Below are 26,811 nucleotides of genomic sequence, written 5' to 3'. Positions count from 1 at the left end.
AGAAAGCAGAATTATAAATCATTAAGTCACACTGAAATACATATGAAAACTGCCTGGAAGTCTTTTAGGCTTATTTAGGTATGAAAAGATGTTAACATCACTATTATGAAGCCTTTCTGTCCCAGAGCATTGTACAAAGGGTCTTTGTTTATTCATCCAAGAACATATTACTTGACTGTTCTGTGTCTGGCACTGCACTCAAGGCACACCCATGAATGGGGAGCCCTGTGTCCCCAAAATAGGAACTTGTCTAAACATAGCCAATCTCAGGATATTACTCTGTTTCCTGCTTGAGCCATTGCACCTGCTGCTTTGGACTGAGTATTTGCTCAAGTGGCTTTCAACCCCTGACCACCCTCCAAGATCGTGCATCACCAGCATGAGGGCCTCAGAATCCCGTCCTCTCCCAAAGCAAATCAAGAGCTAAACTTTGTTTTCCTTTAAATGTCACTAATTTTCCGTACTTGTCCACACTCCCCAGCTATTTTCAGGGCTGTCTTTGTATTTTAGTCTTGATAACTACGTAAGGTCTCATGCTGCAGTGAACCTTGGGAGACAATAAATAATTTTCAAGTAGTTTCACTCTTTCACCAGCAGAAACTTGCTTTCTACCCATGAAGTCAGGTTGGAAAGGATTTGTAGGAGACAGAAATTGGTTAAGGTGGATAATTGTGGGAGTTTTGTTTTATTATAAAAGTAACAAATGCTCACTCTAGATATTTGGTAAAATACAAATATATATGTATACATACATACACATATACATATATATATACACACACGTATACATAATAAAATGGACATCATCTGTAAAATAATATTTTAGTGTATTTCCTTCCCCAATTGATCCATTAATACTCAACCAGTGCTATAGCTACACTCATATACACACACATACACACATACAGATATGTGTATGAATACATTACATATGTAAAAATCATATGCTGTTTATCTCTACTTAACATTATGAGCATTTTGACTTCTTTAAATATTCTAACATAGATTTTTATGTTCATTTGGCCAGTATGCACAGATCTAGAAATCTAAGTTTGGATTAAACATATTAATATATGACCAAATACCAATGGAAAAATCTTTACTGAGTGTAATTTATAACAATAAAATTTGGGTAACAACCTAAGTGCCCAATAATAGAGAAATAATTAAATATGTAGAACATAGTTACGTATTAGAAAAGTTTATAATTTTAAAAAGTTGTGTTTTTAAAGAATATTGAATGCTGAGACTTTGTATAATATTAGGCGAAATAAAGCACTACAAAATTTTATATAGGATGTGAGCTTAATTTTGCTCATACAAAAAATACTATGTATCAATGTCTACATGAGAAATAACATTGGAAAGAAAAACATCAAATTGCTACCATTGTTTATGGGAGGAAAGTGGTAAGGAGAGATTGAAGATGACTTAATTTAATAGATATATTTTTAATGATCATGCGTTACATTTTTTTGCATCAAAATAAACATGCTAAGAAATAAAAACAGTATTTTCTCCAAAGCCACATAGTTATTTGGTTAGGTAAGTGGCCCAGTTTAGCAAGCTACAAAGGAAAGAATGGCATTCCTACTGGGGTTGGGGGCTGGTATAGAAAAGCAAGAGAAGCAACTCAGAAGCCTAAAAGAGCAGGGCATAGTCAAGAAGATATATGAAATTTGGGAGGCTGAAGATGAGGTGTATGAGGGCAAGCAATAGATAATAAAAAGAGATGAGGCTGAAAAGTTGGATTGCACAGAATGTGAAGAGCCCTAGGTGTCATGCTCAGATAATTAAACTTTATCTTGTAAAAGAAGACCATTGTGGATTTGTAGTAGGAAATGACAAGATCAGATTTATGTGTCAGGAAGATAACTCTAGTTTGGTATCTTTGTATTCTCAGATGCCTTTAAGGTTTCAAGGATGCTGGATGTTTTGATTCATTATGAGAGAAAGAAAAAATAAAAGGAGGAAAGAAAGGACCAAATTGATTTTCCCAGAAATGGTTTGAATACAGCCCTAAACTTAGAGAACAAATTTAAAGTGCTGCTTCATTTCTTTTATAAAAAGGTCTTTGAGTAGAGAAGGAAGTGGAGTAACAGAGAAAATTCTAGACTAAAATGTAAAGTTAAATGAACAGAACAGCACCATATCAGGCACTTACTAGCTAGCCATTTAGCCTACCTCTCTGAATGTCTCTTTCTTCATTTTTTTTTTAACTGGAGCTAACAATCCCTGATTCACTTCACTCACAGGGTGGCAATAAGAATATATAAATGGCAAACTGTGTAACACAGAAAATGTCTAACCTAATGATAATTATTATTTTATAGCTACTCATGAGCAAATAGAAACTTCGATCTGTAAAAATTATCTAAGTACAAACATCTAACTTGTAAAACTGTGAAAATAAATAGCTAATCAGCAGAGCATGAATAAGTGACTCTAATGGCTCTTTAAAAAACCTAAAACTGTTACAAAGGGGCATAGTAAGATGTTCAAAAAATGAAGTAGGCTATAGTTATTGACAGGATCTAAATGTTACCTTAATTATTAAACTTCAAATTTACTATAACAATATGCTAATTATTATAAAGTGCAAGGCAGAAAAAGTACAAATTAATGACAATTCCCAAAATATTGTTAATGAAAATGAAATAAAAATAACTCAGTACAAAGAGCTCCAGGGACAGTGCACAAACACACTGATATACAAAAACAGTTGTATCACTCAAAAGACCAAATTAATAATGTGTAACAACATGCCAATATACAGAATGAGATCGTGATTCTCCTGTGCCTCCTCACAGTGAGGTCAGTAATGGTAGACACCAAAACCTTCTCAGTTAAGGAGATGAATATATGAATTCTAAGCATAACGTCTGGTCAACCATCAGTTGTTGCCATGACTTGCATTCCTGCCAAATATTGATAAGTACATAAATCAAATATAAGGCAATCCAGAGATATTTTTAACATAAGGAGAGTCAAAATGTTGGAAACCATTCATTAAAATAAAATTTATATTGGGCTAGGTAAGCTGAAAGTATAGTTGAGTGTCACACCAAACACATTTAGAGATTAAGAAATAAAGTCTAGGCCGGGTGCAGTAGTTCACGCCTGTAATCCCAGCACTTGGAGAGGCCAAGGAGGGAGGATCACCTGAGGTCAGGAGTTTGAGACCGGCCTAGCCAACATGGTGAAACCCTGTCTCTACTAAAAATACAAAAATTAGCCAGGCATGGTGGCGGGCACCTGTAATCCCAGCTACTCAGCAGGCTGAGGCAGGAGAATTGCTTGAACCCAGGAGGCAGAAGTTGCAATGAACCAGGATTGTGCCACTGCACTCTAGCCTGGGTGACAGAATGAGACTCTGTCTCAAAAAAAAAAAAAAAAAAAGGAAGAAATAAGATTTTAAAACATATACTCCCAATTGAAAATTTCAATGAATATAAACTTCTTTTTTTATTAAAACCAACACTTAGCAGAAAATATAGTTAATCCAGTCTTACTTTGCAAACTTTGAAACTTAGTTCAACTATGCGCTAGGCCTGCTTCAGTTCTCTAGGAAATTGTACATATGCAATTATCTGCTCAGTTCAAGTGGGAAAAGATAAAAGTGGCAGTGGTAATGATGAGGGTGGTGGTGTTAACGTAAAAAAGAGAGGAGAGGAAGGAGGAAGGAAAAAAAATCTGCCTTAATTATGGGAAATCACCAAGGTAATTATTTTTATTTTTTATAAGTATTGGGGAAAAGTGTTCATATCTCCAGTATGCATTGTCTTTCTCCTCCCAGGGAATTTGAAAGGTAGATATTTTACTGCACAAAATTCCTGTTAGACAAAACCGATAGTAAATATAAAGCAACATATAAAATTCATCTTTCGAGTACTTAATACTAAAATAGTAGGACTCCCACTTAATGTGAAAGGAAAATTGGTTGAGATTATCAGGTTAAGGGTTCTTAACCCCATTAGGATCACAAACACATGTGAGCATCTGGGGAAAGCTAAGGATTCTTTCTCCATAAATATGCACGTGCCTTCATGAGCACAATATATTGAACACAGTAACAATAGTCTCAAAAATCATCTCTGATCTGGGCCATTCAAACTACTCACACAAAGTTGAATTGAAAAAAGAGATTGTTCAGCCTTAATTTAGAGAAATAAAGTCTATTGTAATTGCTTAGTAGAGTTTTATTGCAATCTACCTATAAGAATGTAAGAGTCTACATTTTACCACAATGTAACAATGATTTTTAAATTAAACCCTTGAAACAACTATTCATGTTCATTTTACTAGGTTTATTTATAAGTGACAAAAAATAAAATTAATTTACGGAGTAAATTACTTCCTTAGTGTCATACATAACAAGTGACAAAGGTCAAGTGTGGCACCCAAGTATTGTGATTCTAATTCTAGTCCTTCAGTAACAATATTTTAACCCAATTGCTCTGTCCAAAAAAAATGTTTATACTTTCTGAAAGTGGATGTTTAAAAAGGCACAAAACAAAGTCAGTCTTTTACTATGAAAGAAAATAATATTTTTTTCAAGTCATCAGCTGGTGGTTTGTTGTGGATGTGCGAACAGGCTGTGGATGCAGAGCCTTCCTACTTGGGATTTTGTCAGTGTTAAGCCTTTGCTTTCATCTATTCCTGTTTAATGTGAATGACACAAAAGCCAGAAAGAGTCACCACTTCCTTCATCTCTTCACATAATCCAGGCATCATATAGGAGCTTAAAAGACATGTTTTCTTCTCTCCATTATGTACTGAATGCTCAGAATTTATTATACAAGAGATCCTTTGATCCTTCAGAAACAAGCCCTTTTTGAAGCTCTGGTAACAGAGTGTTTAAAAGAGTTCTTCCAGTGGGGGCCAGTTGGTCACTCAGGACACATTTTAAGTACCCACTTTGTACAGAACCTTATTGGGCCTTTATAAAATAGAAACTCATGGGGATAAGGAGGAGAGAGGATCCACCCTAAACAAAACAAAGCAAGAGCTGAACAGACAAGGAGATGTGACTCTTCCCCTTTGAGAGACCACGTGCTCCAGAGGGAGAGAAATTTTATCTCATGAAGGCTGAGATGAGGGAATAGGTGGTGGGGCACAGACAGATAATTGATTTTCAAGTTCAAGGCAAAACGAATTTAAAGATTAAGTTCTAAACTGTGCACAGTCAACATTTTGTTTTGTTTTGTTTTTTCAAAACCAAGTAGGAAAGTATCAAGTCCCGCTATAAAGATTCCACTGAAACCTCAATAGGCATTTCATAATCCCACCAAGAGTGGATAAAATGTAGTAGCTGAGTGTTGAACTAAGCTATTATGTGGTAAATTCAAACAAAAGATTCCTTCCTCTAATTCTTCCAAATACACAAGTATTTCTGGAAAATACTAAGCTACACGTTGTGGAAAATGGACTGAGTTCTGCATAGCCAGCACTTCTTTTGGTTCGAGGAATGCAGTATTGTCAGGTTGTTGCCTGCATTGATTATTCACTTAGCATACCTGGAGTGGCTGCAACTGAATTTGTTTCTGTATTTTAGCAAAAGATTTGTGGCAACTCATCAACGGGAGCATGGGGAAACTGGCTGGTCAGAGAACCTTTTGTGAATGCCATTTTCTCCTGCCATTTTTTACACATCAGTGCTCAAAATTAATGAAGTTACCGAAGGACATAACAATTAGGAAAAAAAGATTATGAAGGATTTTTAATAAATCATATTGGGCATAAAACATGCTAGCAGAAATTATAATTAATAAGAAGTGAAATGTAACACCACCTTAAAATAGAAAGCAGAGTCCCCTTGGAAACAACACATGGGGCTAATGCAAAAATCAATGTTCACTGTGCTGGTTGCTTGCAAAATTACACAATTAATCCTGTGTAAACTAACCTATCAGCAATGCACACTGCAGCGTTGCTGATAACTATTAGGCTGCACAATGTATTAGAGAAAGAGAACCTTAATGAGATCCCATGAGAATCTAAAGATTTAAATCAGTTTTTTTTTCCTTCTGTAAAATATCATTTTTACTCCACTTAGTGGACAATACTTTTTACATCTGATACACATATGGTCAAATCCACCATTAAATCAATCATTAGGACCCAGAAGACATTCTATTTTGAGTTTAAAATATGCTACTGAGCTGATTTCAAAGTAGAGGATTTAGAAATCTACATAAGATGCCACCTTACTTATCTCCCTCATGGAGTTGATAGAAACCCATTGCTATCCCATATTACTGGCCCCTCACAGGGGCTAATGAGCCATTATAAAATTGCTGCGATAACACATTCTCTACCATGTGAAGATATGTGGTCTCATGGGCATTCAATTTATGTTAGTTATAGTCTGCATTATTCCACAGAAGAAAATAAATAGAGATGGAAAGTAACCACTTAGGTGTAGTCATTTAAGAAATATTTCCCCTGCTGTGTGTGTGTGTGTGTGCGTGCACATATTTACACTGAGTGTATGCAAACATGACTACATCCATGTGCAGGGATCCCCTTGAACACTTAATATCTACATAAAAAGCTGTATGCCAAAATATCGAAAAGCTGTATGCCAAAATAAATGAGTAGATGAATGGGTGATGGATAGATAGATAGTCAGACAGACACAGAGATACACAAATAGATGGATAGATAGATGTGGGTGTTAATTGCAAGAAGCACAAGAGAGAAAAAGAAGAGTGCTGTCATCACCTCATAGTCTCCCTTAACAGGCATTTCTGGGCTTCCTTCGCGTTGGCTCCACTCCTGGAAAGACACAGCGCAATACTGTAACAAAACCACTAATGGAAGTGCAAGCAATGAGTGCAGGTATCTCAAGAAGTAGAAAGATGTGAAGAAGTAGGAAGAGGCATCAAGAAGGAACTCCGTGAGGAGAAAGAATGTAGAGTATAAAGAAGAACGATTTGCCTGAAAAGCTGAGAGCTACTGGTAATAAAGAAAGCTGACATTTCTTCTCTGTCAGCATTAAATCTGTAGCACCTGTCCTTCCACACATGCTATTGTCTCCAAAATTCAGTCTATTTTTCATCACTTTTTATTTCTATGCATGCCTTTTGTATTTGTTCTCCACAAGCGTATCACCTATTGTCTTTGAAAATGATATGAGCCTGATAGCCCTCATTTTCATGTAACAGTCATTGAGGATGTTTGAGAAAAGACGAGGTTTTCTGTTCATATGTTTGTCTTCCCTCTTTTTCTCAGAGTCACAATGCTCTCCAGTACTAGGAAATGGCATCACTGGAGCTTGCACACAGGTGTTATTTGTATTCTAGACCCCAACTTTAGATTTCCTTCACCAGAATAAGATATCATTTTTTGTTCCTTGTGTTTCTTTCTTATATAGCTTGTCTATAAAAGGAAAGGAATATTTTAAAAACTACTCTCTGCTTGGGTTTAATAGATGGACATTCATGGGTGGTAGTTACTAAAGTAAAAGTAAGATGTGCATGGGATGGAAAGAAGAGGTGGATAACATTTATGCTTCTTTAAAACCCTGTTGAAATCAACAACTGCTACTTTTTTATCAGGCATAAACATTCATTTTACCTATGAAGACTCCTGATGAAATTATTTACCTGAAGTAATAGGCATAAATTAATCTGCCATGCATTTCAGCTTTTAGTAAAAATTTCCCATTTTCAACAAGAAAATATTTTGACAAGGAATAATATGCCCTTCTTATTCTGTTTTCAAAACTCTCCTATATAAAGTCAACTTAGAAAAGGATCCTTCTTTATCAAATTGTTTGCTAAGCATTGAGAAGAAAGGCAACATTTTGGAGAATGATTAAAAGATTAAAAGATTGGAGAAAAATAAAAAATATAGGTACTACAGGTCGGGCATGGTGGCTTATGCCTGTAATCCCAGCACTTTGGGAGGTCAAGGCAGGTGAATCACCTGAGGTCAGGAGTTCAAGAACAGCCTGGCCAACATGATGAAACCCCGTTTCTACTAAAAATACAAAAATTAGCTGGGCGTGGTGCACACTTGTAATCCCAGCCACTCGGGAGGCTGAGGCAGGAGAATCGCTTGAATCTGGGAGTTGGAGGTTGCAGTATTGCGGTGACCCCAGATCACGCCATTGCACTCCAGCCTGGGCGACAGAGCAAAACTCCGTCTCAGAAAAAAAAAATAATAATAAAATAATAAAATAATATATATATGCGTGTATAATTATATATGAATTATATATTATAATTATATATATATTAGTTATATAATATAATATATAATTATATATTAGATTATATATTAGTATATATATAAAATATTCTATTATATAATACATAATAGAATACAGAATTTTCGGCCTGGCATGGTGGCTTATGCCTGTAATCCCACTTTGGGATCCACGCTTTGGGAGGCTGAAGCAGGTGGATCACATGACACCAGGAGCTCAAGATCAGCCTGGCCAACATGGTGAAACCCCGTCTCTACTAAAAATATAAAAAATTAGTGGGCGTAGGGGTGCGTGCCTATAGTCCCAGCTACTCAGGAGGCTGAGGCATGAGAATCACTTGAATCTGAAGGCAGAGGTTACAGTGAGCTGAGATCGTGCCACTGCACTCCGTCCTGAGCAATGAAACGAGACTGTCTCAAAAAGAAAAAAAAAAAAAGTAAGATTAACCTTTTTTTTTAGACAGTCTCACTCTATCGCCTGGGCTGAAGTGCAATGGCACTATTTTGGCTCACTGCAATCTCCGCCTTCAGATTCAAGTGATTCTCCTGCCTCAGCCTCCCGAGCAGCGGGGACTACAGGTGTGTGCCACCACGCCTGGCTAATTTTTTGAATTTTTAGTAGAGATGGGTTTTCACCAAGTTAACCAGGATGGCCTCGATCTCCTGACCTCATAATCTGCCCACCTCGGCTTCCCAAAGTGCTGGGATTACAGGCGTGAGCCACCATGCCCGGCCATAACCTATTCTTAACTATTCCTCTCTTGATTTTAGATATCTAGAAAAGTACAATTATTGTTTAGTTCCCAGACAGTGGTGGTTTTGTGTGTGTGTGACTATAAGTGTGTGTATACGTGTGTGTAAGTAATTGAATTGTGTTCGAGCCAGCTTTCACTTTTGCTTCAAGAGTTGTCTCATAAAGAAATATAAAGATGTGTTTTAATAATTAATTCTTAATTCTCGCATACTGTTCCTGTGCTTGAGGAAAGTAAACATTAACCCAAGTTCTACCTTATTGGATGTCTCTCTAATTTATATTCATTTTCAAACTTCAAAATATTTAAATATGCTACCTAACTCTAAGGATCAAATAAAGGACAGTTTGTGCAACATTCATCACTTATTATTTGTCTGTTAATCATCTACCTACTGAGGTAAACTGTACACTCTCTGAGGGTAGAGACCATTCTGAGTTGCTCATAACTGTTTCTAAACATAACAGAAAATGTGTTACATACTCAGTGGGCAATAATTATACGTTGAATGAATAAAAGTTTCATTAACATAATCCTCTAGTCTGTAAGTACCTAACGTAGTCCTTTTGAGTTCTTTTTGAGATGGAGTCTCACTCTGTCACTCAGGCTGGAGTGCAGTGGCAAGATCTTGGCTTACTGCAACCTCTGCCTCCTGAGTTCAAGTGATTCTCCGGCCCGGCCTTCTGAGTAGCTGGGATTACAGACATGTGCCACCATACCTGGCTAATTTTTTTGTTTTTAGTAGAGATGGGGTGTCACCATGTTGGCCAGGCTGGTCTTGAACTCTCGACCTTAGGTGATCTGCATGCCTCGGCCCCCCAAAGTGCTGGAATTACAGGCATGAGCCACTGCACCTGGCCTTGAGTTCTTTTAATTGATATTTTTCACTTTTCTATCCTAGCAAACCCTCAATTTGATGAAGCTAACATGGAAACTACCTTTGCAAAATTATGACAATAAATGTATTAGGCCATTCTTACATTGCTATAAAGAAATACCTGAGACTGGGTACTTTATAAATGGAAGAGTTTTCATTGGCTCATGGTTCTTCAAGCTATACAAGCATGGCACTGGCATCTGCTTGGCTTCTGGGTGAGCATCAGGGAGTTTTTACTCATGGTAGAAGGCAAAGTTGGAGCAGGTACACCACATGGTGGAAGCAGAAGCTAGAGAGAGACTTAGCTGGGGAGGAGCCACATACTTTTAAACAACCAGATCTCATGAGTGCTCACTCTCTGTCATAAGGACAGCACCAGGCCATACGGGATCTGTTCCCATGACCTAAACACCTCTCCTACCAGGCCTAATCTCCGACATTGGGGATTACATTTCAACATTAGATTTGGCGGAGATATATATTCAAACTATATCACAGAGAAATCTGACATAGCTTACTCCATCTTGCTTCTCAACTTCAAGCTGTCCTTGGTCATTCCTTGACATAGGCCAAGCTATCTTTGGGAGAAATTTAGTTTATAGTTTAACGTTAAAACAAGGATAAAAATAGCCCTTCTCCAAACTACCCCCTCCTTGTTCAGGGACCAAAACAACCTTTGTAAAAGTAATAAAAGGCCACAAGACTAGGATTATGGGAGGGGCCTGAACTCTATTAGGATGTAGGTATAGTTAAACAATAACCAGCATTGCCCCAGAGGTTACAAGATTTGTAACCTTCCCAATTGCTCCTATAGGTAACATCATTATTGTCAAAACCTAAGATGGGTCTTTGAGGTATTTTTCAGACTCTTGCATTTGGGCAGGCCAGCTGACTCCACCCGGATCTGTGACTCATACCAAGGAACTAATTCAACCAGTCCTGGAGCTCCCACCCAAGAACTGACTTGATGTAAGAAGACAGCTTTGGCCCCTATGATTTCATCCCTGCCCCAACCTATCAGAATTTCCCATTCCCTAGCCCCCTCCCTACCAAACTATCCTGGAAAAACCTTAGCCTCTGAGCTTTCAAAGATGCTGATCTGAGTAATAAATAACTCCAGTCCTTCTGCTTGGCTGGGCCTGCAATTATTAAACTCTTTCTCTACTGCAATACTGCTGTCTCAGTGAATTTGCCCTATCCATGCAGTGGGCAAGAAGAACCTGTTGGACAATTATAATACAATTTTTGATACTTCACATGGATCTAATGTTAACAACTGCAGTAAATACATAGCAAGTCTATATGCCAAAATAATAATTTATTTAATAATTGCAACAACCTTCTGAGATAGGTCTTATTCTTTATTCCTTATACAGTTACAGTTCTGACAATGTGCCAAAACTGACCACATTCTGAATAGTAAATTACTCTAAGAATAAAAGATGGTATAGTCCTCACACAAAAGTTATCTTACCTCCATAAGATAATATTTAGAGGACATTTACCTTCTAATATTAACTTCATAGTGCAAATTCGTATTCCTATAACACTTCACTTAAGTATCATTGTTTTATATCAGATAGAGATAGTGACATTTCACCCAAATGTCACTTAATTTTATGGATATTTCAACCAGAAAAGAGTTTAAAGCGTGGAGCAATTGATTAAAAAATGACCCCAAAGATGTTCATGTCCTAGTTGCTAGGACCTGAGAATATATTACCTTACATTGGAAGTGGGACTTTGCAAATGTGAGTAAGGTGATTCAGGATTTTGAGATGGAGACATTATCCTGGATTATGTGGGTGGGCCAATGTATAACAAGCGTCTTTACACAAGAGAAGCTAGAGAGTCAGAATCTGAAAAGGTGTTATGAGGACAGAGCCCAGAAAGAAAGGGAAATTGGAAGATGCTATACTGCTGGCTATAAAAATGAAAGATGGCACTAAAAAAACACAGAGAATTTCCCCCCAAAATATGGTTCCCTGGATGTAATGAATTAAAATCCCTTAGAAATCAATATGCCTTAGAAGAGACTTTTCCCCTATCTTCATAAAAATAGGATGGATCCACCAAAAAAAAAAATTGTTTTTCCTTCCCTTCCCTGTTACTTCATTATTTATTTCAAGACAGGAGTGAAAGAATGTATTCAGAACTGTCACAGTCTTTCTACAAAATAGTGCCTGTCTCTGAGGTTCATTCAACTTCCAAATCATTTACAAGTCCATCTACTCATTTTCCCAAGGATCCATTTACTTTTCCCTAGTAATCATGTAATGTCCCTCAAAGGAATTACCTATATTTCCCATCTACCCCTGCTCTTCTAAAAGGAAGTTATATAAGTGTTTGGGTTTGATTGGGTAATTAGGTAATCACTCTGTGATTCTCCCCATGCATATGGTTAAATAAATTTTATGCTTTCTTCTCATTAACATGTCTTATTCTGAGTTTACTTTTCAGCAAACCATCCAAGGGCAAGAGGGCAGCTTCCCCTGAGCTCCAACAGGACCGTGAGCTACAGTGCAAGTGGCCTCTAGAAGCTAAAAAAAATGCAAGTAAACAGATTCTCCCCTAGAGCTTCTAGAAAGGTACAGCCCTGCTGCCACCTTGATTTTAGGACTTCTAAACTCCAGATCTCTAACAGAAAAAGGTATGTTGGTTTAAGCCACTAAATTTGAGGAACTTGGTTATTACCATAATAGGAAACTAATACAAGTAATATGGCATAGAAATGTGTAGTTAAGAACTTACATTTTAATTTTGGGGACCAATATTTTGTACTTCTTTTTAATTCATACAAAATATATGCTGCCTTTATTCTAATTACTTTGTAAGGAGATGAAGTGATATTATATTCATAAGCCTCAGTTAAAAGTATGCTGCTTCTTACAGAAACCTAAGTCATAAAATCAAATTTATGTCTTAAATGTAGTTATATTTTTACTGAACACATACAATATTTTTATAAATTGAGTCAATAAAATACTAAGGCACAATAGATTAATATCTTGGATAAGTTTAGGTGTAGCATCTATGTTCTTAATACTAAATGAATGATTTAAACTTTTCCTCTTTTAAGGAACTAATTGGGTTGACTTTTTGTCTGGTCTTTCACAAGGACCATGATATTAAAAGTAAAAGGGAGGAAATTTCTCTTAGATCTAAGCAAATGATTCTTTGAATAAGTTTAGGGTCTGCTACACATAAACACTCTAATAGGCTCACCTTGTAATCTGGAGCTGAAACAAAAGTTGATATCGATCTTCTGTGATAGTATTTGAACAACTGAGGGCTCAAAATGCACTGATTACTATAGTCTTAATTTTACAATCATGATTAGTGTCAATGAAAAGAGTCAAATTCTGTAAAATATTTGATGAGATTTATTCCGAGCCACATGAGTGACCATGGCCCACGACACAGCTTCAGGAGATCCTGAGAACACGTGCCCAAGGTGGTCGGGCTACAGCTTGGTTTTATCCATTTTAGGGAGACATAAGACATCAATAAATGCATGAAACATGTAAATTGGTTCATTCTGGAAAGGTGAGACAACTCAAAGTGGGTGAGTGTGGGATTTCAGGTCATAGGTGGATTCAAAGATTTTCTAATTGGCAACTAGTCCAAGGAGTTTATCTAAAGACCTGGAATCAATAGAAGGGAGCGTCTTGGTTAAGATAAGGATGGTCGTGGAGACCAAGGTTCTATCCAGATGAGGCCTCCATGTAGTAGGCTTCAGAGACAACTGATTGTAAATGTTTATCAGACTTAAGAAGGTGTGGGTTAGAACATGTTCAACTTTACTAGCTGATGTGAAATTCCTCCTCCAAAAGGAGGTTATGCCACTTTCCACTCACACCAACAGAGCATGAGTGTTCTCATTTCCTAACACCTTCACAAGATTCTGTACTACATATTTTCATTGTTGTAGTCTGATAAATGAAAACATTTTCTCATTGTGAGTCTTTTTGGTGACGGGATCTCACTGTGTTGCCCAAGCTGGAGTGCAGTGGCTACTCAGAGGTGCAATTATAGCATTCTACATGCATGGGTGTAAAATCCTTTGAGTGTGAGGACTTCTTTGCTTATCTGTGGTGGCATGACAGATATCACAAAAATTATGCATGGACCTTTTTTTTTTAAACTCATCAGCTATCGTTAGTGTTAGTGTATTTTATGTGTAGCTCAAGACAATTCTTCTTCTTCCAATGTGGCCCAGAGAAGTCAAAAGGTTGGACACCCATGCTACAGCCTCGAATTTCCAGGCTCAAGAGATACTTCCACCTCAGCCTCCTGAGTAGCTGGAACTACAGGTGCATACCACCACTCCTGACTTCACTGTAATGTTTAAAATCAGATCATTGAGGGTATAATTTACATACATCACAATAACCAAATTTGTAAAAGTACAATTCAATGAATATTGACAAAGGTAGACTGGGTATTAATACCACCACAATCAGCACACAATATTCCCATCATGTCAGTCGTCAACCACCCTCACCAGTCTTTAAAAACAATGATTCTATTGCTATCCCTTCAATTTCACCTTCCCAAAATATCGTATAAATGAAATCCCACAGTATGTAACCTTCTTTCACCTAGCATAATGCTTTTGAGAGTCATTTATTTTGTTGCATATATCAGTAGTCCATTCCTTTTAGATACTGAGTATTATTCAGTGATAGAGATGAACTACAATTTGTTTCACTGTGATTTCAATGTGCATTTCCCTGACTATTCATGAGATTATCTATCTTAGTACATATTTTGGCCATATGAGCTTTTTTCTGAAATGTGTTCTCTTTTTTAAAAAACTTTCATTTTAAGTTCAGGGGTACATGTGCCAGTTTGTTACATAGGTAAACCTGTGTCATGTGGGTTTGTTGTATAGACTATTTCATTAAGCCTAGTACCCATTAATTATTTTTCCTGATCCTCTCCCTCCTCCCACCCTCCACCTTCAAGTAGGCCCTAGTGTGTGTTGTTCTCCTCTAAGTGTTCATGTTTTCTCATCACTTAGCTTCCACTTGTAAGTGAGAATATGCAGTATTTGGTTTTCCTGCATTAGGTCCTGCATTAGTTTGCTAAGGATAATAGCCTCCAGCTCCATCCATGTCCATGCAAAGGACATGATCTCATTCTTTTTTAATGGCTGCATAATATTCCATGGTGCATATGTACTACATTTTCTTTATCCAGTCTGTTATTGATGTCATTGATGGGCATTTAGGTTGATTTTATGTCTTTGCTATTGTGAATAGTGCTGCAATGAACATACATATGCATGTGTCTTTTTAACAGAATATAATAATTTATATTCCTTTGGGAATAGATATATAGTAATTGCATTGCAGGATTGAATGGTATTTCTGTCTTCAGGTCTTTGAGGAGTCACCACACTGTCTTCTACAATGGTTGACCTAATTTACACCCCCACTAACAGTATATTTTCTCTTCCTTTTTCTCCACACAACCTCACCTGCATCTTTTATTTTTTGACCTTTTTTTTTTTTTTTTTTGACAGAGTCTCACTCTGTCGCCCAGGCTGGAGTGCAGTGGCGCGATCTCGACTCACTGCAAGCTCCGCCTCCTGAGTTCATGCCATTCTCCTGCCTCAGCCTGCAGAGTAGTTGGGACTACAGGTGCCCGCCACCATGCCCGGCTAATTTTTTTGTATTTTTTAGTTAGACACAGGGTTTCACCATGTTAGCCAGGATGGTCTCGATCTCCTGATCTCGTGATCCGCCCGTCTTGGCCTCCCAAAGTGCTGGGATTACAGGTGTGAGCCACTGTGCCTGGCCTACTTTTTGACTTTTTAATTATAACCATTCTGACTGGTGTGAAATGGTATCTCATTGTGGTTTTGATTTGCATGAAACGTGTTCTCTTTCTTTGCCCATTTTTCCTTTGTGTTGTCTTTTTCCTCATAAATTTAAAAAAGTATGATTTTGTTCTTTATGTCATTCTTTATATCACCAATAAATCATATCATTTCACATAGATTTGAAAGTTAGCATCCAAAGCTTAAACTTTAATTTTTTATAGAAGAAGAACACATTTAGCAGCACTTGACATCATTAATATATGGGCCAAAACTTAGGGCAGGAATTTGTGCTAAAGTCAACATAATTTATTTTCTATTCAGTAAACCTTTAAATGATCAAATGATTCCTTCTTTGGAAAAGAGGATGTGCGTAACATCTTCTCTACTGACTTGAGGAAACTTAAATATGATACACCAGAATATATTAAGGAAAAAGATATCCAGAATCCATGATACCATTATCATGCCATTTTAATCAACTCACATCATGCTTATGATCAATAATTGAATGGAAAGTGTCTTTCATCTTCTAAAACATAACTGCTGTAAGAATTAATAAGCAGGTTCTCTCAGTGCAGAAAGTATTCAGGAATTCTTTCTGTAAGAGCACACCCTCATCCAATCCAGAAGCTCACAAAATTTCACCCACCCCAGCCCTGAGTTCTTTTAGAAATCACCCACCCACTCTGCTATTAAGAAGCCTGAAAACATGTATCTTAAACCTTGTCATCTCACAACTGCTTATTCTTTGATTGTTTCCTATGGAGGTTTCCTGCACAGGGGCTGTGAGTTATAATTTACAACAGCCCCCAAAGCACCCATATCATCTTAATAGAAGTACGATAAATAAAATAATAAAACAGCCTTGCTCATAAAATCCCCTTTATCACACCCTCATTCAAGCCTAAGCTGTTCTTATCTCCCCTGTGGAATACCAACTGGTCCTTCTCTCCATGACAATCTACTTTGCATGCAACAGCCAAGGTTTGTTTTGTGTGTGTATATATGTGTGTGTGTGTATATATATATATATAAACACAAATTACATCAACTAGCTTAACTGTTGGAATTCATTTGAAGTTCCTATACTGCCCTTAAATCCATATTGTTGTCCATGACCTGCAAGGCCTTATGTGATCTGCCCTAGGCTTACCTTGTGCCAGCTGGTTTCTCCCACACTCACTGCGCTGCAGGTTCTAGCCTTCTGTCCATTCCAGATCGGGCCAAATTGATTCCTCCACACCGCCTCTCCACTTGCTTCCCCTCTGCCTGGAACTCTGCTCTTCTGGCTCTTTTCCTGTTTGCCTTCTTCCCTTTCTGGCTCAGCGTGAAAGGCACCTTCTCAGATAATCCTTTCTAAAGTAAGTTTCTCCTCCCATTTTTCTCTGCCACAGTCCTTTGTTTCTTTCCCGTAAAGATTTTATGTGTTTACTCATTTACTGGCTAACATTCTTAGTAATGGCAACTCTGGGAGGGCAGGAAATCTGTCTTCCTCACAGTGCCTGGGATTTGTTCACAGCTCAATAAATATTTGATGCGTGAATAAATGAACGAATGGCTTCTTAGAATCAGAGCTACACATGCACACACACGTGTACACGTATACCCTTTGCTTGGAGAGACTTGTTTCCTTTCCCTGTTTTGTATCTGGGAGCACAGCTACAACCCCATGGGTAAATTTTTTTCTGATATTGTTCTTTTTTCAGCATGAATCTATTAATAATCAAACCAAATTATTCAGGAATTGCACAGAAGGTAATTTCTTTCCCAATGCACACAGGACCAAAGGGTGGGGGAAAATCAAGCTATTGAAAATTTCCTCCCCCTGCAGACTTTTAAACTGCTAATGAGCACAAGCAGCTTGTAGCAGACTGAGCACAAAAGGTTGCTGAAATGGCACATAACTAAATTCCAGGTGATTTAATATCTTACGCTGCCTTAGTGAAAATATTGACAAAGAAGAACCACATGATTTGGAGTTTTTCTGCACTGCTGAATTCAGTGTTAGCTTCTGAGCCTCTATCATAGCATTTCCATAAATCAGCATTGCTTAAGGAAGTAAGTCTGGGTGTGCCATCCAGAAACCACTGCCAAACTGGAGAAATGCTAGTTTTCTGGTTGTGATTGGCCATATTTAGCAGCCTTTCCTAAAAATGTAGAGTTCACTTTGGCCATGGCATATGCCTACAGAAGAAATAAGTCTACCAAATATATTGCCAATACCCATGGGTAGTTGGCAGTGATAGGAGAAATTTGAAGTTCAGATACTTTTGGTAAAGCCACATCTCACACAAGACATCTGTAAGAACAGACTTTTTTGAACAGACAGGGTTGGTGTAGAGTTGACTCTCCTAGGGTTCAAAGGCTATTCTTTCATTCATAAAAGTATTCTGGTACAATGTTTCAGAATTCATTCTCAGCTTTATGAAAGAAAATGTTCATTTTAATTCTTCTCCTGATCACATTAGAAAGAATACACAAAAGTGAAGAGACTTTTTCAATTATCATATAAGAATGTCAAAGTTAAAATCACAGGACAACAAAAAGGAAAGATAAAACTATAATATTTAGAATTATTCTGTTAAACACCCTTAAAGATGGGTGGTTTTTTGAGCCCAAACTGCAAATACCAGTAAGACAATTTCCCCCATAGTACTTCAATTTAAAATTTTACCATTAAGACATCAGCTTTAAAATACTATCTGATTAGTTTTATCCCTTTGAAATACAGTGGTATTTTTTACACATCATTTTTTCCTTACATTCTTGCCATATTTTGGCAGCTAGGTTTGTATCATATTTTCTTACATTTAAAATATTCCTAATAACATATATATTCTTACTCAGAACATTCATTATGCCAATTTCCAATGGTTTAGGCTTGCAGTTGGCAAATTTGATGAAACTGACTGATTTGTGGAACCAGTAAATAAAACACCAGTGGAAATGCTGAAAGTGAAAAAATTCAGAAATCACAAAATGGTAAACTCAGAAATAAATTTCACTGTTGAATCATTCAAAAGATACAATGTATCTTTCCCAAAAGTCAGGTTGTAAAGCTCTTGAAAGAGATGCTTCAATGCACAGAGCCATTTTATAATTAATCACCTAGCATGTAGCCAAGAAATAGATGTCACTTTGTGCTGCAAAAAAAAAAAAAAAAGAGCAAACCCATGACAATTTTTGAATTGTGTTTTTAATTGATACACAGCAAGTATACACATCTATGGAGCACATCATAATGATTGGATACATGTATACATTGGCTTTAGCATATCCATCTCCTGAAACATTATTTCTTTGTGGTGAGAACTCAGGATCCTCTTTTCTAGTTATTTTGAAATACAAACTATAATACTGTTTACTATAGTCACCCAACTATGCTATAGAACACAAGAACTTATTTCTCCTATCTAACTGTAATTTTATGTCATTCACCAGTCTCTTCCTATCCTCCCATCCTTGATATATTCCGGAGTCACTAATAACTCTGTACTTTTGTGACATCAGCTTTTTCAGACTCCACAAATGAGTGAGAACGTGGGATATTAGTCTTTCTGTGCCTTGCTTATTTCACTTAGCATATTGTCCTCTAGATTCATCCATGTTACCACAATGACAGGGTTTCATTCTTATTATGACTGAGTACTATTCGATCGTGTATGTATATACCACGTTTTCCTTATTCATCTGTTGATGGACACTTAGGTTGATTCTATATCTTGGCTATCGTAAATAATGCTGCAATCAACATGGGAATCTCTTCAACATAGTATCTCTTCAATATACTACTTTCAGGTTTTCATTTTGCTAACATGAGAATGTATAGCCTAAGACAATGGATTCAACACAATCGATGTGATGAAGATTTGCAAAAGAGCAGTTATGTGTGTGTGTGTGTGTGTGTACACATGCTAGGCATTTAAATTCTCAGCTTTATAATCTCTAAATTATGCCTTGTCACTGTTATCTCATTAGGCATACATAATTAATCTTTTCAAGGAATAATTCCAGAAGACAGAGTTATAATATTTCACATCACTGTAACTATTGCTTTATACTCTCTCATCACATGAGGACTTATTCCTATTGAACTTTTAATAAGTTATATCTTCCGCATTTGTAGATACAAGTGAAAAATCTACAGCACTCATAGAGAGGGATACATTATGTAAGGGCTATCAGAAGTAAGGACATCTATTACTAATTAATACCAAGGGTATTCATGTCTATATCTTTCTAAAAAGTGAAGTTTCTTAAAATTATAAATGTAATTAAAATGCAATGTGTAAAATAGATTTAACAAGTCACGTCGATTATTTCAGCATTTCTATGGCCAATAAGAAAATAATATTGATAATGTAGCACGTAACACTGATGTCTCTTAAAAAATGTAGGAAATACTTTCACTCGAAAAATGTAGGAAGATTACATGAATACAAGAGTTAAAAGAATCTAATATTTCATAGTCAGATCCTAATATTTGAAGTCCTTATTATTACTTTTCTCTTTTTTTGTTTCACATGCATATTATGTCTAGAGAATAGCCTTACCTGAGCTCCTAGGACTGAAAATCAGGCCTTAGAAGGGTCAGTGGATGGAATTAGCAGCACTCTGAAATGTAGAGAAGAAATTAACCCAGCTGAATAGTAAGGAAGGAGCTCTGTTTTTCTGCTGGGATCAGCTAATTTCTTGGTCATCTCACAATCGAAAAGCACCTCAATAGATTATTGGCACCAAAGAGCCCTACGATGATGCTGGGTATCACTGCCTTCCTCAATCTTTCTGTGAAGTGATTAAGCAAGCATTAGGTTGACTCCCCAAATGTAGTTGTAGTAAAGGTATCAATATTCTACCTATGTTTGGATTTCTCTAACCTGACTCAAATTAGGGAGGGCTCTTGTTTTATAATATGTGAGGAAGCCTTTCAGAACTTGAGACAGGTATTTAAATCACATTTTTTCACATCAGAAAGTTTTCTCAAATGGTACTAGATTATGAATATGTGGAAAATATTGCTAAAAATTAATTGCTCATTAACTTGGCCTTGAACACTTATTTTGCTTCAGAGAAATAATCATTGCAATTGAATGTCTTCTTTGCAATGCAATTTCTTCTTTGCTTTCTAAATTCTACCTCTTTCCTAATAACTTTTAACAGTGCACAAGCTGGAAATAATCTTTCTCTATTCTAATCTCCCAAAAAACATTATCTATACATTTCTATGGCATTTTTCATCCTCTATTTTGCATTATACTTGGGTGAGTTGTTTAATTAGATTGGAGGCTCACAACATTTTGAGAGTTCCAGACCCCAGAAAAGGCATTTAGGTCTATTTTAATAATATTTTATGGGCATATATTCAATGGTAACAGCAAGCAACTTCAGGCCAGAAACTACCTATTTCATCTTGGAATTCATCTATCCAGCAGCGATTTTCACTCAGCAGGAACTTCATAAATTTTCATTTAATGTTCATATGTGGGAACAAAACTGGAGAAGGAAAGAGGAGGAGCATGATGAATTTTTCTTAGGGGTGTTTATACCCTCCTTGAGTTGGGCTGCATCTCCTTGAACAGTCTATCAGCCCTGAAATGATCCTAGATGTGTTCTGAGCAGGACATAGGTGAACGCATCATGGGAATCACATTCCCTGTGAATTATTTTTCAATTCTTCTTACTATAAAAAGTTGAAAGTCTCAAGTAGGTGTTAATAGAACATTAATAACAATTTAACTTTTCTAATCTCCCTATTTTATAAGACAGAGCAGGATTCAAGCCCAGAGTCTGGGGCAGGCAAAAATATCTACCTAAAATGCAATGACTTCAAGTTGCTTTCATCATAGTAATGTTTGCTCTTACTTTTCATTGTTTGCCACTGACACTGGTGTTTCATTTAAGGTAATAAAATAAAACCTTCATTTTAAATTAGTGTATTTTGTTAGTAAGCCAGTTAAAATCTTAAGTGAATTAGAATTTGGCACAAAGATATGACACAAGTATTGAAGATGGTGAGTTTAGGGGAATGTCTTCTCAGAGAATTGGAGACTGTCGAATGTGGTTGTTTTAAGAAGAAAAAGACAGCAGGAATTGTGTGTGAAAAGACAGGAGCTTTGAGAAGACAGGAGCAGTGAGCTGTTGAGTCAAAGGAGAGGGTCTCTAAGGATACAGGGACAGAGAGGGGAATAATGAAGGCTGACTCCAGCTGAAAGTGGAAACGAAGTGAGTGTGACAGTTACTTGGCCTGCAAAGCAGTAGGGAGCCAGGGGAAATTTTCAGGAAGTAAGTGACATCATGGTCAAAGTGACAAGCAAGAAAGGGGATTTTGGCAGTGACATTTAGATCTTAGTGGAGAAGAACGACTGTTCGAGGCAGAAATCCAGTGAAGGAAAGGTTGCAGAGGTCTAGTGATTAGAAGGCTGAACAAGGAATTTTCCAGAATGGCTAGTGAAGAAATAAATCTCAGTGTATTAAGGGGAAAGTTGAAGCAGGCTTTGTGGTAGTGTAAAAGCAGAGAAAGGACATACATAGAGTATAGGAAATGGTAAATGGCTAAAGCAAGACTGGTGAACAGTCTTGCTTTATTGCCTGATCATAATAAAAATGTATTATGCTGTATAAAAATAGACTATGGAAACATCTGAGAATTGCTTGGGTTCCAGAACCCCCAAAAAGTTTTTTTTAGTGCAAACTCATTGTAGAAACCTCAGTTTACTACCACCCTTCTCAGCTCATTCTCACCACCAGCCTCTACCACTCTGCATTTGTTTTCCTGAAATCTAAAATGGCAGAATTTAACATATATAACATTTTAGGTTATGTCATGTAAAAATAAAACTCGTCCAGAAGATTGAATTTTTTGAATAAGTAACTTTTTATCGGTGGCTAAATGACTTTTCATTAAAATAACTTAAGACAAAATCAGACATCCGAGTTCCAGTTCCACTCCCACACGTTTGTTTCATTGGTTCCACTGAACTTCGCTAAACAGGACTGATACCTATCTTGCTTAAAGAGCTAGTTACTACAAGTATCAAATTAAATAACATATAGACATTGTATCTTTCATTCAAAAGCAATTGATAGTATTACCAATATAGAACTCAATTCATCACAGCACAGCATTTTGGGGTTGTGTATATCACATTTTGCCTGTTGAAGTGTTTTTGAAGTATGAAAACTATAGTGCAATACTTTACAAGTGCTTTTTGGCAAGACTGTGAGGGGAAAACATCCACTCATGTTTATCAGAAGGATGGGATAATGCTTCAGAGGTGGAAGAATGATAGTACGTATGGTTCCCAAGCGCGGAGAGAAAAATGGCCAAGCCACAGAAGGAAGAACATGATGGTAGGATCTGGAGAAACAGAAAAGTAAAAGCAATGAGAGCACAAATTGAACCCACACCAGACATGGCAGCAGTTCTTTATCCACTTTCAGACAGCATTTGGAGAGGAATAAGTAGCTCAGGAAAGCTCTACTGCTGTCTGTCCTCACCCTGCATCCTACTCTGTGCTTTCATAACACTGCAGGAAGATGTGAGAATAATGGTACTAGCCACACGCTAGTCTCCTTTCCATTATAGTCATGCTTTTGAGAGTTACAGGTATAGGAGCTCTGCAGCCTGATGTATCATCATTATTTCAGGGCAGAAAGCCTGCTTCCTTTTCCATCTGTGGTTATAATCAATAAATAGAAGGAAATGCAGGAGCTCTTTTCTCTCCCTCCTCGAGAGTGAAGCCTTGAGTAATCTAGTCAATTCCTTGTTTCCTGACATTTGGGGTTCACCATGGCCCTTTTGACTCTGCTAAGATACTCCTGGTTCTCTTAAACCGAAGTCACTTCCCAGATAAATGGGAAAGAGTAAGGATAAACCTAAATAGATCAGAGGAGAAAAGCATCAGAAAAGCCCACCCTGCTAAAGAATCTTAGCCAACAGTATTCTCAGCCAACTGGATGCCTCCTTCCTCTCACTTTTATTCTCTCTCCAGACAAAACCAGGGCACTTCAGCCTTGCCAAAGTTCACTCTCACATCGCTCTTCTTTCTCACAGTCATGTGGGTCTAAGATCTCTAGGAAGTGTCGGGAGGGGGAAAGGAGTGTTCCCTTGGAACAGAGGGCTCCATATTTTTTCCCTCTTCGTAAGCAGTCACATGGTGACTGAATGGTGTATCACAATGGGTTTAATAATTCTGTTAATTAGCATGTCTTTCTTAATTAGTATTTCTTGCTACCTCGTCTACTAGAAGTTGGTTGTGAGTTTCCTTTGAATCTGAACTGTCCGAGGACTAGCCTTTAAGTTTCCAAGTTAGATTTTTAAAGTCCTGAGTCACTGTGTGAAAAGTCCAGTGACATTTCTGGAAGGACCAGGAGAGAGGCCCTGTGACTACTTGGACAGAAAGAGGGGCCCAGCTGAGCTCAGCCCTCCTTGCCATTGCATCGGTGATACGAAGGAAGCCATCCTGTGGCCACCAGCCCACCCCAGCCACTCTGTGAACACCACCATACGACCTCAGTTGTCACCAAATGAGGCAGAAGAAACCACCCAGCGGATCCCTGCCTAAATCCCTGACCTACAATTCATGAGATTTCATAAAATGTCTGTTGTTTGAAGTTACTGTTTAAAGGTATGAGTTAGTTTGTCATTCAGTGATAGGTAAGTGGAAAAATGTGCCTTCACATTTTACACAAATTGTTACTTTGCTACATTCAGAATATTTTTCATCATTTCTCCTCTTAGCTACACACAAGCTTTCAGGTACTTTTCTTCCCAATAATAAACAGCTTGTGTATATCCCTACAGATACCCCAAGAATCTCATATGCAAAACACATATCTATTGAGGTCTTAAACAGTTTTAAGCCATATGGTGAATTCCCCATACACAATTAAACAAAACAAATGATGAAAATAGCATGAGCTCAACTTCAGAAGTCAACGGAATGGTGATGGTATTTAAAAAACAGTCTCCCTAAGTGATAGTTATAAAAAGTATACTCTGTGGCAAACTTGGAATGGGCAATACAAAATCCTATCTGTAAACAACGGCACCTACCTTGGATCATTATTAGTGCATTGCTTGTAAAAGAAGCCATTTAAAAGATTTGGATTCTGTTCAGTGAGAACACTTGGACACAGGGTGGGGAACATCACACACCAGGGCCTGTCATGGGGTAGGGGAGATGGGGGAGAGCTAGCATTAGCAGATATACCTAATGTAAATGATGAGTTAATGGATGCACCCATGGTACATGTATACATACGTAACAAACCTGCATGTTGTGCACATGTACCCTAGAACTTAAAGTATAATAATAAAAAAAAAAGATTTGGGTTCTGTTAAGAATTTGTATTTAACATTATTGAACAACTAGACCACTAGGAAGGATTGGTTCCATAAGATTTTCAGATAAATGATCTGAACTCCTATAGGTGGTATGTCAATTTATTTTTTATTTTAAAATAATTTCGTAATGACTCAAGATCACCCATATAGTCATTTCTGAGTTGTCTTTTTCTAGTCTTTCTATCCTTTTCCCTTGCTGAAGAAATATTAGACATAACTTCTTTTGTCTTGGAATGAATTTGCAAAATTTCCCTCATCTGCTCCAACTTGCAGTTTATACTTTGCCATCTGCTAAAATAATATAATTATGTATATTAGAATGGTTCTAAATTAAAAGCAAATAGTCGTTGAATGAGGAAGGTCTTTCCATAATCAAGTGTTTACATTTTAGTGAATTTTTCAAAGAAAGAGATCTAGGTTGCTTTGAGGCTTCTTTTGTTCAACTTTTAGATATTGGCCTAGCATTTGAATACCTGAAATAGCTGTTGAAAGCTGAGACATCTCATTATAGTCATTTATTAACTTTATATATTTTTTTATTTTTATTTGCAGTACTGAAATAGCATCAGAGGAAAATAAGCATTGCTTTGGCAATATGTCAGAAATATTTACACTACCCTGTACCATCTGATATTTTAGGACATCTATATAGATAAAAATAAATCAGATTGAAAGGATTTAATATCATATAATGATAACAGTAATTACTAACTAAGAAATTACCCTGTATAGGCCAGGCGCGGTGGCTCACGCCTGTAATCCCAGCACTTTGGGAGGCCGAGGCAGGCGGATCACGAGGTCAGGAGATCGAGACCATCCTGGCTAACACAGTGAAACCCTGTCTCTACTAAAAATACAAAAAATTAGCCGGGCGAGGTGGCGGGCGCCTGTAGTCCCAGCTACTCGGGAGGCTGAGGCAGGAGAATGGCGTGAACCCCGGGGGGCGGAGCCTGCAGTAAGCCGAGATGGCGCCACTGCACTCCAGCCTGGGCGACAGCGAGACTCTGTCTCAAAAAAAAAAAAAAAAAAAAAAAGAAATTACCCTGTATAATTCAAGGTCTCCAGTTTTATTTTTTAATATTTTTGGACATGGGATAGTTGCAGAATTACCTCCATTTTCCACTTCGGTTTTAGGAGTAAGCTGTGAACCCCACCCTCATGCAGGTACACACATAAAACCACCCAAATAAACCAGTTTCATTAATGGTACCATATTCAAATAACCAAAAGGGATACTGGAATGCAATCTTCAAAGATAATAAACTGCAATGTAAATCTGGTTGAATAAAGGCCTAGAACCAAGCCTTCCATTCCCTTCATAAGGCACAGAAACAAAAGTGTAGCCCAACTAGTCTCCCACTGAGGATATAGTCTAGCTTTCTGCCAAGACAATCAAACAACCCAAACCTAATATTTCAATGAACTTGGGAAATGATGACACACACCTTTCTGTCTCTCCTCGCCAGTTCTGAATTTGGAGGGGCAAAGGAAGTGGAATGCATGCTTAATTGAGGCAGTAAATACTAGGCTGTGGCAGATTGTTTTACTGTTAAATACAGTAATGGGTTTTTAATGGCTGCTGTCCAAAATTACACTGCAGAAAAAATGGTTTATTAGTAATAATAATAGCTGGCATCTTTATCTTCAAAGCACTTTACAAATATTAGCTCATTAATCCTCCAACTGCCACTGGGAGGCAGCAGAAAATGTTTCTTTCCTCAGTTTACAGCTGGTGAAACAGGGAAACAGAAGCTCATAACAAGTTTTCAAAAGAAGGTCTTGTGTATGGAGATCAATT

The 26,811-nt window shown here is 37.2% G+C and overlaps 1 protein-coding gene across 7 annotated transcripts in view; it reads right to left on the bottom strand.

The window, feature by feature from the left end:
- Positions 1 to 26,811, bottom strand: part of CHL1 (cell adhesion molecule L1 like) — a 213,917-nt gene that overhangs the window by 175,524 nt on the left and 11,582 nt on the right. The window contains exon 2 of one of the 7 annotated variants that reach the window (XM_032149514.2): positions 20,221 to 20,281. The exons of the other annotated variants lie outside the window; for them this stretch is intronic. The gene's annotated coding sequence lies outside the window, so the exon portion shown is untranslated. The remainder of the gene's footprint in view (positions 1 to 20,220; positions 20,282 to 26,811) is intronic. 7 annotated transcript variants of the gene reach the window in all.

This window comes from Hylobates moloch, unplaced genomic scaffold, assembly GCF_009828535.3.
Source record: "Hylobates moloch isolate HMO894 unplaced genomic scaffold, HMol_V3 SCAFFOLD_4, whole genome shotgun sequence".
NCBI lineage: Eukaryota > Metazoa > Chordata > Mammalia > Primates > Hylobatidae > Hylobates > Hylobates moloch.
The sequence above is the reverse complement of the archived record's forward strand: the minus strand, read 5'-3'. Positions and strand labels throughout refer to the sequence as shown.